The sequence below is a fragment of the Barbus barbus genome (assembly GCF_936440315.1).
Source record: "Barbus barbus genome assembly, chromosome: 18".
Lineage (NCBI taxonomy): Eukaryota > Metazoa > Chordata > Actinopteri > Cypriniformes > Cyprinidae > Barbus > Barbus barbus.
In genome coordinates this window covers 16,199,465-16,211,207 of record NC_136746.1, presented here as the reverse complement: position 1 = coordinate 16,211,207, position 11,743 = coordinate 16,199,465, and the positions used below count along the sequence as shown (strand labels likewise).

Sequence of the window (11,743 nt, the reverse complement as noted above, 5' to 3'; positions counted from 1 at the left end):
ATAAAATCATGCATCTTTAAATAAACTGTAGGAACATGACTATAATAATTGTACTTTAGCTGAATGTGTCAGCTGATTATTGAGAGAACATTTGTATAAAATGGGGTCAAACGAGGATATGTCAGACTTCATTACCAGCAAGATTTTAACTAGTACCTATCCTTACAGTTTTATGCATTAGTGCTAATGCATACCATTTAGCCAATCCTATGTGATACATATTAAGTCATTTTATTACTCATTATAATCTGAAGACAGCTGGATCAAAGAACAATGCAAACATTCTAAAAGGAATACATGCACATACAAATTTTCCACGGGAAAAGGGTGTTGCTTCCCTTGGGATTTACATGCCATTTTCTATGGATACAGTTTTTCCCAGTGTGCACACCCTGTTGATACAAAATGCACATTAGTCACAAAATTTGTAGTTCCACCCCATATGCATCCTTCACTGTAGACCCCATACAAATCTTAGAAACGTGAGAAGGCGTAGTTGCATGACTATACGGCTACTAAACCATTTAAATTTCATAGACAAGTTATAACAAGACAAAACAGATTTCCAGTAGAAGCAGAAGAGTAACGGGGTTGGTTGAAAAAAAAAAAAACGAACATGAACAAACTGAACCAGCAATATATTCATCTTAATTTGAAAAGAGAGTTCTTATCTTCTTAACTACTGTTTTTGCAGTGGTTTTGTGCAAGATGCTTATTGAGTAGGCCTATGTTTGTTATATAAGCTACATAATTAATGGATTCATCACTATAATGATTCAGAGTTTGATTCATTTATTTCGACATCCTTCTTTTTCATTTTTAAATATGGGTTCATTCAAACCTTGTCACCAATTTCACCTCTGATTCAGCTTTGGAATCCTATTAGTCTCTTTAAACTGCACGAGACAAGAAGACTGAAGAAATATGTTTAGATCTATCATATGTTATTCTAAACGCCTTAAAATTGAAGATGACAGTCAATCACAGACCTCACAACAACCGGGAGACAGTGTGACCGATACTGATGTGAATCGGAATGATATGAGCGAGCAAAGAGACTGTTCACTTCACACAGCTGAGCCTGCACAAAAAGACTTGATTCAGCGATGTGAAGAGCTAAGAAAAGCAGTCAAGGACAAATCAGAAACCTTGCGAAGATTAAAGATGGCCAAGATGTATAGAAAAAAGGCAAACATCTATTTCTATGTCGAGTATTGCTCAAGGATGGTGTTCTAGAAGTTTTTTTTATTTTATTTTCTTTATATTGTCTTTTCTCATAGAATGACCTGACCCAGCTACAGAGACTCATAGACAAATGGAGATCCTGTGCTCAGTCTGTGCTGTGTGAATTACCCTCAGAGGGAAAACAAGTCAGTCTCAGCTTATAGACAGTTTAGGGTTAGATGACAAAATACTGCACTTTGACAGGACAGAGGAAGACTTCACAGACAACTTAAATTCATTGTATTGTATTCTTTTGTTGATATTTAAATGGGATGTAAAAAGCCTTTTCAGAAAAGAATACATTCAGATTATTTGATCAGTAATATTGTGAAATATTAATACAATTTAAATATTATTATTTTTCTATTTGAATACATTTTAAAATGCATTATTCTCCTGTTGTGGTAATACTTAATTTTCAGCAGCACCATTACTTGAGTCTCCAGCCACACATGATCGTTCATAACTCATAATATTCTGATTAAGAAACATATTTTATATTATCAATGTTCAAAGTAAATGTGCTTCTTACTATTATTGTGGAAACCGTGAGTGTGTTTTTCCCCTAGGAATTTTTGATGAATAGAAAGTTAAAGAAATCAGCATTTATTTTTTGAGACAGTGATTCTCTAGCCTGCCTTCAAATGGTACAAAACGCTGCTGTCAGGCTTCTTATTACTGCACAACCGGAGACTACAGATTCAGGACCACATTTCTATGAACTTATAGGTTTTTTTTTTGTATTTTAATTATACATTTTTTTGTATGTATGTATTAGTGGCTCATACTATTTTATAGCAGTAAAATAATTTGTATTCAAATACCAGTTTACAACATCCAGCAGCACAATGAACTGTTTTGCACAGCTAAATAGGCAAAATTGAGATATCTGACACCCCCTCGAACACTCAAGTTTATGCCAGCTCTTACATGAAAAATAAGATAGATAAAAAATGTTTTTGCATCTGTTTGTTTGATGTTTGAATCAGGTCTTCTCTGTTGAAATAGAACTGGCTAGATGGCACTGTCACAAAAAATAGGGTCCTAGAAATGCGGTTCTAGAACGGCAGCCTCTGGTTGTGCAGGGACATACTATTGCTGCTTACTGGTATAATTAAAAGGGAACACATCTCTCCTGTTCTGGTGTCTCTACACTGGTTACCATTTACATTTACATTTATTCATTTAGCTGACGCTTTTATCCAAAGCGACTTATAATTGCTATATATGTCAGAGGTCGCACGCCTCTGGAGCAACTAGGGGTTTAGTGTCTTGCTCAGGGACACATTGGTGTTTCACAGTGGATTCGAACCCGGGTCTCTCACACCAAAGGCATGTGTTTTATCCACTGCGCCATCACCACCCGCATTTAAATACTGTGTTAAATTTAAGGTTTTGCTATATATGTATAAGGGGTTAAATGCTTCGCAATGTATTACAGATCTCCTAAACCACCGGAAATGTTCTAGGAACTTAAGGTCCTCAAATAGGTTGATGCTGACTGTGCCAAGGTCCCATTTGAAGTTTAAAGGTGATCATGCTTTTTCAGTGGCTGCATCATACAAAAAACGCAACAAAAATGCCTATTTTTTGTTTTCTTATTATATGTTTTATTTTCCTAGTATTTATGTACAGCACTTTGGTCAGCTTTGGCTGTTTTTAAATGTGCTTTAGAACTAAATGCGCTGTGCCTTGCCTTGCATTGCCTTATTTGAAATATAAATCTTGTGTAAATGTCTTTACTGTCACTTTTGATTAAGTTAATGTGTCCTTCCTTAATAAAAGTATTAATTTCTTTAAAAAAATCTTTTTTAAACAGTAGCGTAGGCCTATGTAAGAATGCATTCAGGAATGATTAACACAGAAATCTCTCCTCATGTTTCATGAATAAGGCCCCTTGTTCTCTAAACTACAAAGTAGTCTATTTTTGCTAAAAACAAATTGTTTCTTAAATGGGACAAGATATAAAGTCAATTACCAACAGCCTCGTAAATATTTCTTCTCTCTGCAACAGATATCTCCATGTCAGCCACTTTCAAGTCGAGGGCTGCGTTCTTCTCTTGCATTTGCACACCTTGCCTGTCCAGGTGCTTTATCTGTTTCTTGCAAGCCTCAACTTTCTTTTGATGAGTCTGGGCAAAAAGTGAAACCAACCAAACTTTTATATCTGTCAATGAATTTGATTCATGTAATCATCCAGACTGAATTTACAACAAAGGAACATCTGCCCTGAGAAATATGCATCTGGAAAGTTACACTGTGCCTAATATCTTTGCTATGCACTTAAACAGTTATGAGCAAGTTTACCGTTTTCTGTAAATCAAGGGTTGTCTCCAGAGTTGTGAGCTGCTTTGACACCCTGTTGTCATTACTTGTTTAATTTAGGCACTGATGTGAAAAAACGCAAAGAAAGAATTTGTAATTGTAATATGTCATTCAATTTCACTTTACAGCAAAGACAAAGGTAGTCCTGAGCCAAAGTGTCGTCTTATCTTAAATCGGTTAAATCATCCTTTTCAATTTTCACTAGCTTACTTTGTCAATCATATGCCTGTCAGGTAAAAGACACTAAATGAATGAAGATTATTTCAAGCAATATTACTTTAAATGAAAGACTACAGATTAAATCCATACATACATCTTGAATCTCCTGAGTGATGCGCAGGGTCTGTATGTCTCTGGCTTTATTGCTGAGATCCTCCAGCTGCATTCTCATTCTCCTGTGGTCCCACTCCTGCTGTATGATTCCTTTGCGGAAGTCTTTACACTCCACCATGCTGGCGATCTTCTGATCTCCTAAAGCCTGATAGATAAAAATGTAATAGATAAGTTATTTGATAATTTAAATCAAATTAACCTCAAACTGAGAATACTGTATTTAAAAAACTATAACTGAAACTGAAATCTTGTTATAAAATATTATCAAAAATGCCATTGTGTTTGATCAATAGTTTTTACTTGCTGAAATAATCTAAATTGCATTTAATCAACTATTGTCTTAATGTGTCAATTTACGCCCTTCATTTACTTCTAGTACAAAAGATGAGTAATTCCATGTACCCTGATGGTGCTGTTGAGGTCCTCAATTACTTTGCGATGTATTAGCAGAGCATTAGTATAGTCAGCGATGAAGTCCCCAGCCTCCACTTCCACCTGACCTTGCTGTAGAACGATCTGCACCATACTGTCTAGTCGAAACCTCATCTTTTCTTCACAGATCCTAGGACAATAACAGCAATGGTCATAGATACTCAATAACATCCTATTTCCAGTGTGCTTTCATTTTTATTCCTCACCTATTGAGTTCATCAATAAGATTTTTTATTTCAAGCTGAGCTTTCTCGTCCTCATCTGTTCTCCTCTGAAGAAAAGCCTGCATCTCTGCCAGGGTCAATGCTTTTAGTTTGACCTACAGGAGTCAATGTTAAAAGGTAATTTTGGATTTTGAGGAACATGGCTTAAGATGTGATTTGGGTGACTTCTAGCACATTTGCGCTCTCTCTACCCATTCTCACCTTTTGTTCACTTTCCACTTTGGCCCGTCTGGCCAGGCAAAACCTCTCCCACACAAATGGATCTAATCCTTCCGACATGTTCTCTGGTGCGTCCAACTCTTCCATGGCCTTCATCATCAGGGTCAGTCCATCAGATGGTGCTGTTCCTAATAGTGCTCCCTCTTTAAACTGGTTATTTTCAGTCTGTGTTTTTATCCTCTGAACCCTGTTAAAGAACACCATTACTGTTTTCAAAGGTAACTAGTCAGACAATTGCATGTCTTATGCACGTGCCTTATGAAGTTGCAACTCCTCTGAAATAATACTTTGGTCTGCGTTTGTAAAGCTTATAGAGCTGGTCAATTATGTGTCCAGGAACGTCAAAAAACTCTTTGCGAAATCCTTTGTCAAGAAGCTTAAAAAAGGCAAATGATTAAATGATACTTTCTTGATATATTTCACATTATGGATATGGATATGCAAACATGTTCATAATCTTACTTTGTCCTCAGTGACTGTGTTATCATACTCCTCTCTAAACTCATCAACAGTCTCCTTGTGTTTTTTCAATTCCTCCCCAATTTCATTCTGACGGGAAAGATAAGTGACTCATACACTTCAACGTGTGCAAAACCATCAGTCTCACAGGAACGGATTAGCGTGCCACACAAGTTTGTTCTTGCATTACATTTTTGTCTCATCATCAGGAACATTATAATTGTCTCGTGTTATAACTGCCAATTTCTGACGTTATATAGAGTTACTGTGAACAGACAACAGCAGGGCTGAAAAAAGATAAAAGATAGAATATGTATAGATCACCTTTACAATTCGTGCCTTTGCAAGTTTAAGGCTCAACTGTTTCTCTCTGCTAAGGATCTCTTCTTCGGTTTGAATGGAGTGAACCAGATTTGCAATCTTGAGCTCCTCCTGAAAAATAAAAACTCACAATCTATAATCAGAATCTGAATCAGAATCAGAATGAGCTTTATTGGCAGGTATGTTTACACAAACGAGGAATTTGTTTTCATGACAGGAGCTTCCACAGTGCAACAGAATGACAGTGACAAGACAAAACACAGATAATAAAAGAATAAAACTAGAATAAGTAAATAAGGAATAACAATATACAAATGGATAATATTGTATGTACAGGTATATTACAATAGACAGTTTTGTATGTACAATAATATACCTGTACATGCAAAACTGTCTATTGTAATATACCTAATTATATTATAGATATATTACAATATATATATATTTTAAGTATTATATGTGCAGTTACTGTTACATAACTACAATTATGTGACTGCACACAATAGGCCCCTGAAAAGGTGACATGAGGTGCAGTGATGTACTGTATCATCTTACTTGGTATATGACCATCTCTGATTTCACTTTTCTTTCAAACAGCTTTGTGAGTTTTTCATCAAACATCTGGGTAGTCTTTTTAATAGAAGTCAGCAGTTTCTTCATTTCTGTCTCTAGCGTCTAAAGAAACAGGAAAAGGGGTCCACCATGTTAAAATGATTTGAAATGGAAGGGAGTGATTGATAATAAGAAAAGTTCACCCAAATATGCAGATTTGACATCAATGATGCCAAGCACAATTGGTTTTCGCATTTACTGTGACTGATTTTAGAGCAGTACATTTTGTTAACAAGACTTTGTGATGTCTGTTTCTCACAAAAAAAGTTATTGGATGGTTTCAGATGATTTGTAATACAGTATGTGTGTGTACTGTATGGAACACTTCAGTTTTTATTTTCATTTTTGAAGCCTGACAGTTGAATGAAGTATCCCTGTAAGGTGTTATCAAGGAGTTATCATACTTTTATGTATTTCTCTTTCTCCTCACTGAGCTCCTTTGCTTTTTTCCTCAAACTCTTTGAAGCTCTTTCTCTCTTCTTCTGTCCACTGTACCTCAGGTTTAGACATGAACTCAGGCTGAGGTACTTCCTGTAAGATATGCATATTTTGAATGTTACTTTGCCCTGCCTTTATCTTTTTTTTGGTAATTAAGTTATGCATTCCAGTAGGATTCATTCTGCTCACCATCTTCAGCACATCCTCTTTTTTAAGCTCCAGAACTCCACCCATCATAACACTGAGCGCTTGATCTCTCACGTGTTCAGACTGCATTGGAAATGCAGAACAGTTGTTATCATCTATATCATGAGACAAACTGATATATCTATGTTACAGTTTCTGCCTATATAAGACAGCTTTCATATTTCAGTTTAATGCATTATATATACTACACTACTTTTCAAAAGTCTCTTATTCTCACCAAGTCTGCATTTATTTGATCAGTTAAATATCATTACAATTTAAAACAACGGTTTTCTATTTGAATATATTTTAAATTATTTTAAAATGTAACATTTCTGTAATGGCAAAGCAAAAATTTCAGCAGCCATTACTCAGTGTCCAATGATCCTTCTGAAATAATTCTAATATGCTGATTTGGTGCTCAAGAAGCATTTCTTATTATTATTACATTTGAAAACAGTTGTTTAATATTATTATTGATACCGTGATACATAAGATGAATAGAAAGTTCAATCTTTTGTAATATAATAAATGTCCCTTTTTGATCAATTATATAATATAGCATTAATATTATATAATATATATATATATATATACACAGTGCTGCTGGAAAGTTTGTGAACCCTTTAGAATTTTCACATACTTTTGCAACGCACAGTTATGTAACACTGGATCATTTTTCTCATAAATAAATGACAAAGAAAATATTTTTCTCTCACTTGTTTGATTGGGTTCTCTTTGTCTACTTTCACGACTTATATGAAAATCTGATGACGTTTTGGTTCATATTTATGCAGAAATATAGAAAATTCTAAAGGGTTCACAAACTTTCAAGTAGACATATATATATATATATATATATATATATATATATATATATATATATATATATATATATATATATACACACACACACGCACACATATGAAAAAGTTTATACACTCTAATGTACACTTTTGTTTAAAGGTTTGGTGTAAATTTGGTGTAATTATACATGAATATATAATTAATAGATGATCAATTCTGTGATTCATGTTAAAATGTGCTGTTAAAAGCACATCTGTTGTGAGGTACAGTAATGTTATACCTTGGTTGCAAGCCTTTGCTGTTTGTCTTCCTCTCTTAGCTGTTCTTCTTTTTCTTTTTGCTCAGGGGTGAGGTATTTCTCAACCTTGATCTAGAAACACACACACACACTTGTCTGTCAGGCCCATTGTTCAAAGTAATAAATCAGTGTTTGCCATAATTACATGAATTAAATTATATAAAAACTATGTAAGTTTGAAAGATTAAAAATAGGTCAATGTTCAGACTTGTTAGACCAATAAAGCTAAGATAAATCCTGGATTAACCTTAGATTTTTAAAAATCTTATATATAGACTGGCTGTGTTACCTCTGAGTCGGTAACAGTAAGAGCTCTCTCAGGACACTCATTATCCGTGAGACTAGGCTCCCACAGGGTCTCACTGAGGTTCCAGCTCGGTCATAATTTCAGAGATACGCTTGTTCTTCTCTCTAAAACGGTTGATTTCCTGTTCCTTCTGCTTGTAAACTGCCTCAAATTCTTTGTTGAATGCACTCTTCACTTTGTAGATAACATCCTTCATTAAACAACCATGAAATATATCAAATGACCAGTAGTAAACCATACTGTATAACCCTTTATTACTATTTAAACATTTTCTGTATTCAAAAGCAGATGCCAATTCCCAAATGAAACATAATAAAACATGAAGTTCAAGTATCAAGTATAAACCAGAGAAGTCATCACCTTTGGCAAGGTGATTTGGTTGATTTTCTGCTCTCTGATGTGTAAGTTAAACTGGCTGTAGAGATGAGAATTGACACCTCCGTATAGAGCACTTAGACTTCCAGTCAGAGCAGGACTCTCGGTCTTACTGTCCTCTACCTCTTCTTCCTCTTTGTCTCCAGAGATTGTGTTTAAAATCATCTCTTGAAGCTATGAAGAATATTCATATTATTTGTCAAATCTTGTGAAATAACAGAAACAAGTAATGTATCAAGGTGCGCTACTATATGTTCAGTATCTTTTCTAAGGTTTTAGTTGCTATGGAGGAATCTGTTCCAATAGCTGACTCATTATTGTTTAAGTAACACACTGTACACGTACTTGTGAATTTTCCTGTTCAATCTGCCTCATGGTCTCAATCCTTTGAAGCTCTTCAAGTTCCTTTTCAGTGCGTTCCTTCATGGGGTAGTTCTTCACCTCATTTTCTGAATGAAAGGCCTGAGGGCAACAAAATGTACACAAAGACACTGACGTTTGGCAGCTGTATAGTATTTCTAGTTCCAGGTAAGCCAGGTGAAATCGATGGATGTGGATATTATTACAGTTTTTCCCCTACATAAAATCAAATTTCTTTTTAGACTAGAGACCTTAATGATCTTTGCCTTTCACTTGCATGGAATCCCAGCATTCTTTCTTCAGGATCTCCCTCTGATAGCATCTTGATCTCTTTCCTCACCTTAAACAAAATACGGTAGGAAAAAATTCTATATAAACTGGAAAGCTTGTTTGTACAGAAGATGTCTAATTAATCTGCTCTTCATCATCTGTAAATAGCCATGTTTACCCTGGTAACTTCCTGTTCTCCCTCGAGCTGCATCCTCTGTTGCTCTTCCACATCCAGGTTAAATTCCTGGTGCTCAGGTTTTTCCATGTCTGGCAGGCTCTCATTCTCCTCCATCATTGCTTTGATCTGGAATGATCCAGAGACAAAGATTAACCTTTCAAATTCAAATGTGTGTATAGAAACAATAATATGAAAGAGAGGACGATCCTTTCTCTTACTGAGTCACGAAGAACTGTGGATCCCAGTCAGTCATTTTGGAGAGGACGGTGTTCTCTGAGGATACCACTGACTCAAAAGAATCAGCAACTGACTGAGCATACTGGGTAGCTGCATTTGCTTTGCCAGCTCCAGAAAGCTTTAACCTGTTAAATCTGAATGCATTGTAAAAACAAAAACGCTTTAGGTCCAGCTTTAAGGGCATTTTGAAACTACCAGAGAGAGAAAATATTGCTCTAGATCAAAGCTCTATAGTAATATTTGTCTGTTTAATGTTTTTTTGAGAGGCCTGAGCTCACCTGAGCCTGCTGCAGACAAGAGAGCCGTCCCTCAGGCCCGAGGTGATGAGGGTCTGACTGTCTGGGGTGAAACAAACAGATCCGACTCCACCCTGCCAACATGAGTGGCACTGCAGGCTGCACATACCAGTCCTGCATGTCAAAAGTACACACATTTACATACTCATCAGATATTTGGGCCAAGAAACATGTTTCACTTTGCCCAGTACTCATAAACATGGGTGAACTTGTAGAGATTGGCTTTAACAAACAATACCATTGTTGAGATCTCACAAATGCGCAGCAGTCCATCCCTGCCAACTGTTGCCAGGCAGATTTGATGTGGGGAGAGCTGTAGAAAAGCAGGACTCAGTAAATGGCCCCCTGCCTCCTTCTCTAGGATCAGATGAACTGCTTCCTGTGCATTAGAGGGCTTTTCTCCACGCTGTATATCACATGAGAAACAGTAAGGAGCAGTGCCAAAAACACAAAATAAAACTGTCATCAGACTGTGGGTGTTGTCTGTTCTTATACCACCTCAGGGATACGGAAACTTTGCAATACTTTTCTCTGTTGGCAGTAACTATTGTATATTTTTGTTTACTCACTATAACATTATCTTATTCAAAATGATAAAACATGCTTAAAAATGTAATTCATGCACTGTTCTATGCAAACATGTACTAGTCTATGCAAAAGTGTGATATCCTACTGTACTGGATGTCTGAATACTGATAAATGGTCTTAGAGTGCCATCTATTGGTCATACTGAGTATAGATGTTTTATAGGCCGTATACACCGGTCAAGGAGTACAGTAAACTTAGGATAACCTGGGGAACTTTGGGTGATTTCCAGAATATGAGGAATATGACAGATACATGTAACCAACTGTGATGTATGTCGTCTGGGATCACTGCCAACCAATGAGAGTAGAAGAAGAACTTTTACTTTTTAAAAATGACGAATACAGACGAATGCCACCATTAAAAAATAGACAAGGTGAACAAGTAATTAAATGTGGTAAATCAAACAGACATAGACAATGAGAATAACAGGAACTACCAAATATGGGCAATAAGAAATATATATATACTCTGTACCAACACTCACAGAATCAGAATCAGTCAATGGGACAGCTGCTTCTCGACTTTATTGTCTTGTTATAATAAAGTCTTTTCTTTCACATTTGAAACTCTGCTGTTTTTGAGCCTTTCTAATTGCATGACTGAGATCCAGACCATCGACGAGAGCACGATTTTCCACAACATAAAAGTGGCACCCCAGATGGGACTGGATTGAGGCTCCGGCGTCTTGAAGGGCCGTTGCAGGCGAGGGACCTGGGTTAACACGCAAACAATCCGAAATTACGAGGCCTCAAGGTAAGCAAGTTTTGCTTATATATTTGGATATAAGGAGATTGTTTGCTGGTTGACTAAGGGTTGAGCCTGTGGCGGTGTTTTGGGACAGGGCCTCACCAGCTAACGGACGTAAAATTATTTAAATGTAAAAAGGTGCATATGGATTGATGAGTTTCAAGTGTTAAAGGATATGCCCATTAGTTAAAAGAGCACAGATGGTGCCAAAATAAAGTAGTAGTGAAAAAGCCTAGTGAAGAAGGGCTAGAAGTGTGAGCGTCTAGTTAAGAGGGACGCTGAATGCCGGCAAACGCCTAAGTGAGAGGCGTGGATCTGCGGTTACCGGCCCTGGGACAGAGGGTGACTGCTCGGGCAGATCGTTTCGAAACGAAACAGTTAGTTTTTGTTCGTTATATGTTATATGTCATATGTAAGTGTTGGTACACTTGAGTAATATATGTTTGTCTAAAAGTAAAAGTGCACGGTTATTTGATAAAACTGCAGAAGAAAATCACGTTAAGATTT

The 11,743-nt window shown here is 36.3% G+C and overlaps 1 pseudogene across 1 annotated transcript in view; it reads right to left on the bottom strand.

Moving 5' to 3' along the window:
- Positions 1-257: 257 nt before the first annotated feature.
- Positions 258-11,743, bottom strand: part of LOC306884185 (cilia- and flagella-associated protein 43-like) — a 28,839-nt pseudogene continuing 17,353 nt past the window's right edge. The window contains exons 15-35 of the transcript in view: positions 10,140-10,307; positions 9,884-10,015; positions 9,369-9,494; positions 9,172-9,260; positions 8,906-9,022; positions 8,546-8,734; positions 8,168-8,375; positions 7,861-7,950; positions 6,777-6,857; positions 6,554-6,680; positions 6,093-6,212; positions 5,541-5,648; positions 5,220-5,306; positions 5,045-5,133; positions 4,740-4,944; positions 4,521-4,633; positions 4,285-4,444; positions 3,863-4,027; positions 3,532-3,612; positions 3,203-3,356; positions 258-392 (exon numbers count right to left, since the gene is read on the bottom strand). The product of the transcript in view is annotated as a cilia- and flagella-associated protein 43-like (transcript). The remainder of the gene's footprint in view (positions 393-3,202; positions 3,357-3,531; positions 3,613-3,862; positions 4,028-4,284; positions 4,445-4,520; positions 4,634-4,739; positions 4,945-5,044; positions 5,134-5,219; positions 5,307-5,540; positions 5,649-6,092; positions 6,213-6,553; positions 6,681-6,776; positions 6,858-7,860; positions 7,951-8,167; positions 8,376-8,545; positions 8,735-8,905; positions 9,023-9,171; positions 9,261-9,368; positions 9,495-9,883; positions 10,016-10,139; positions 10,308-11,743) is intronic.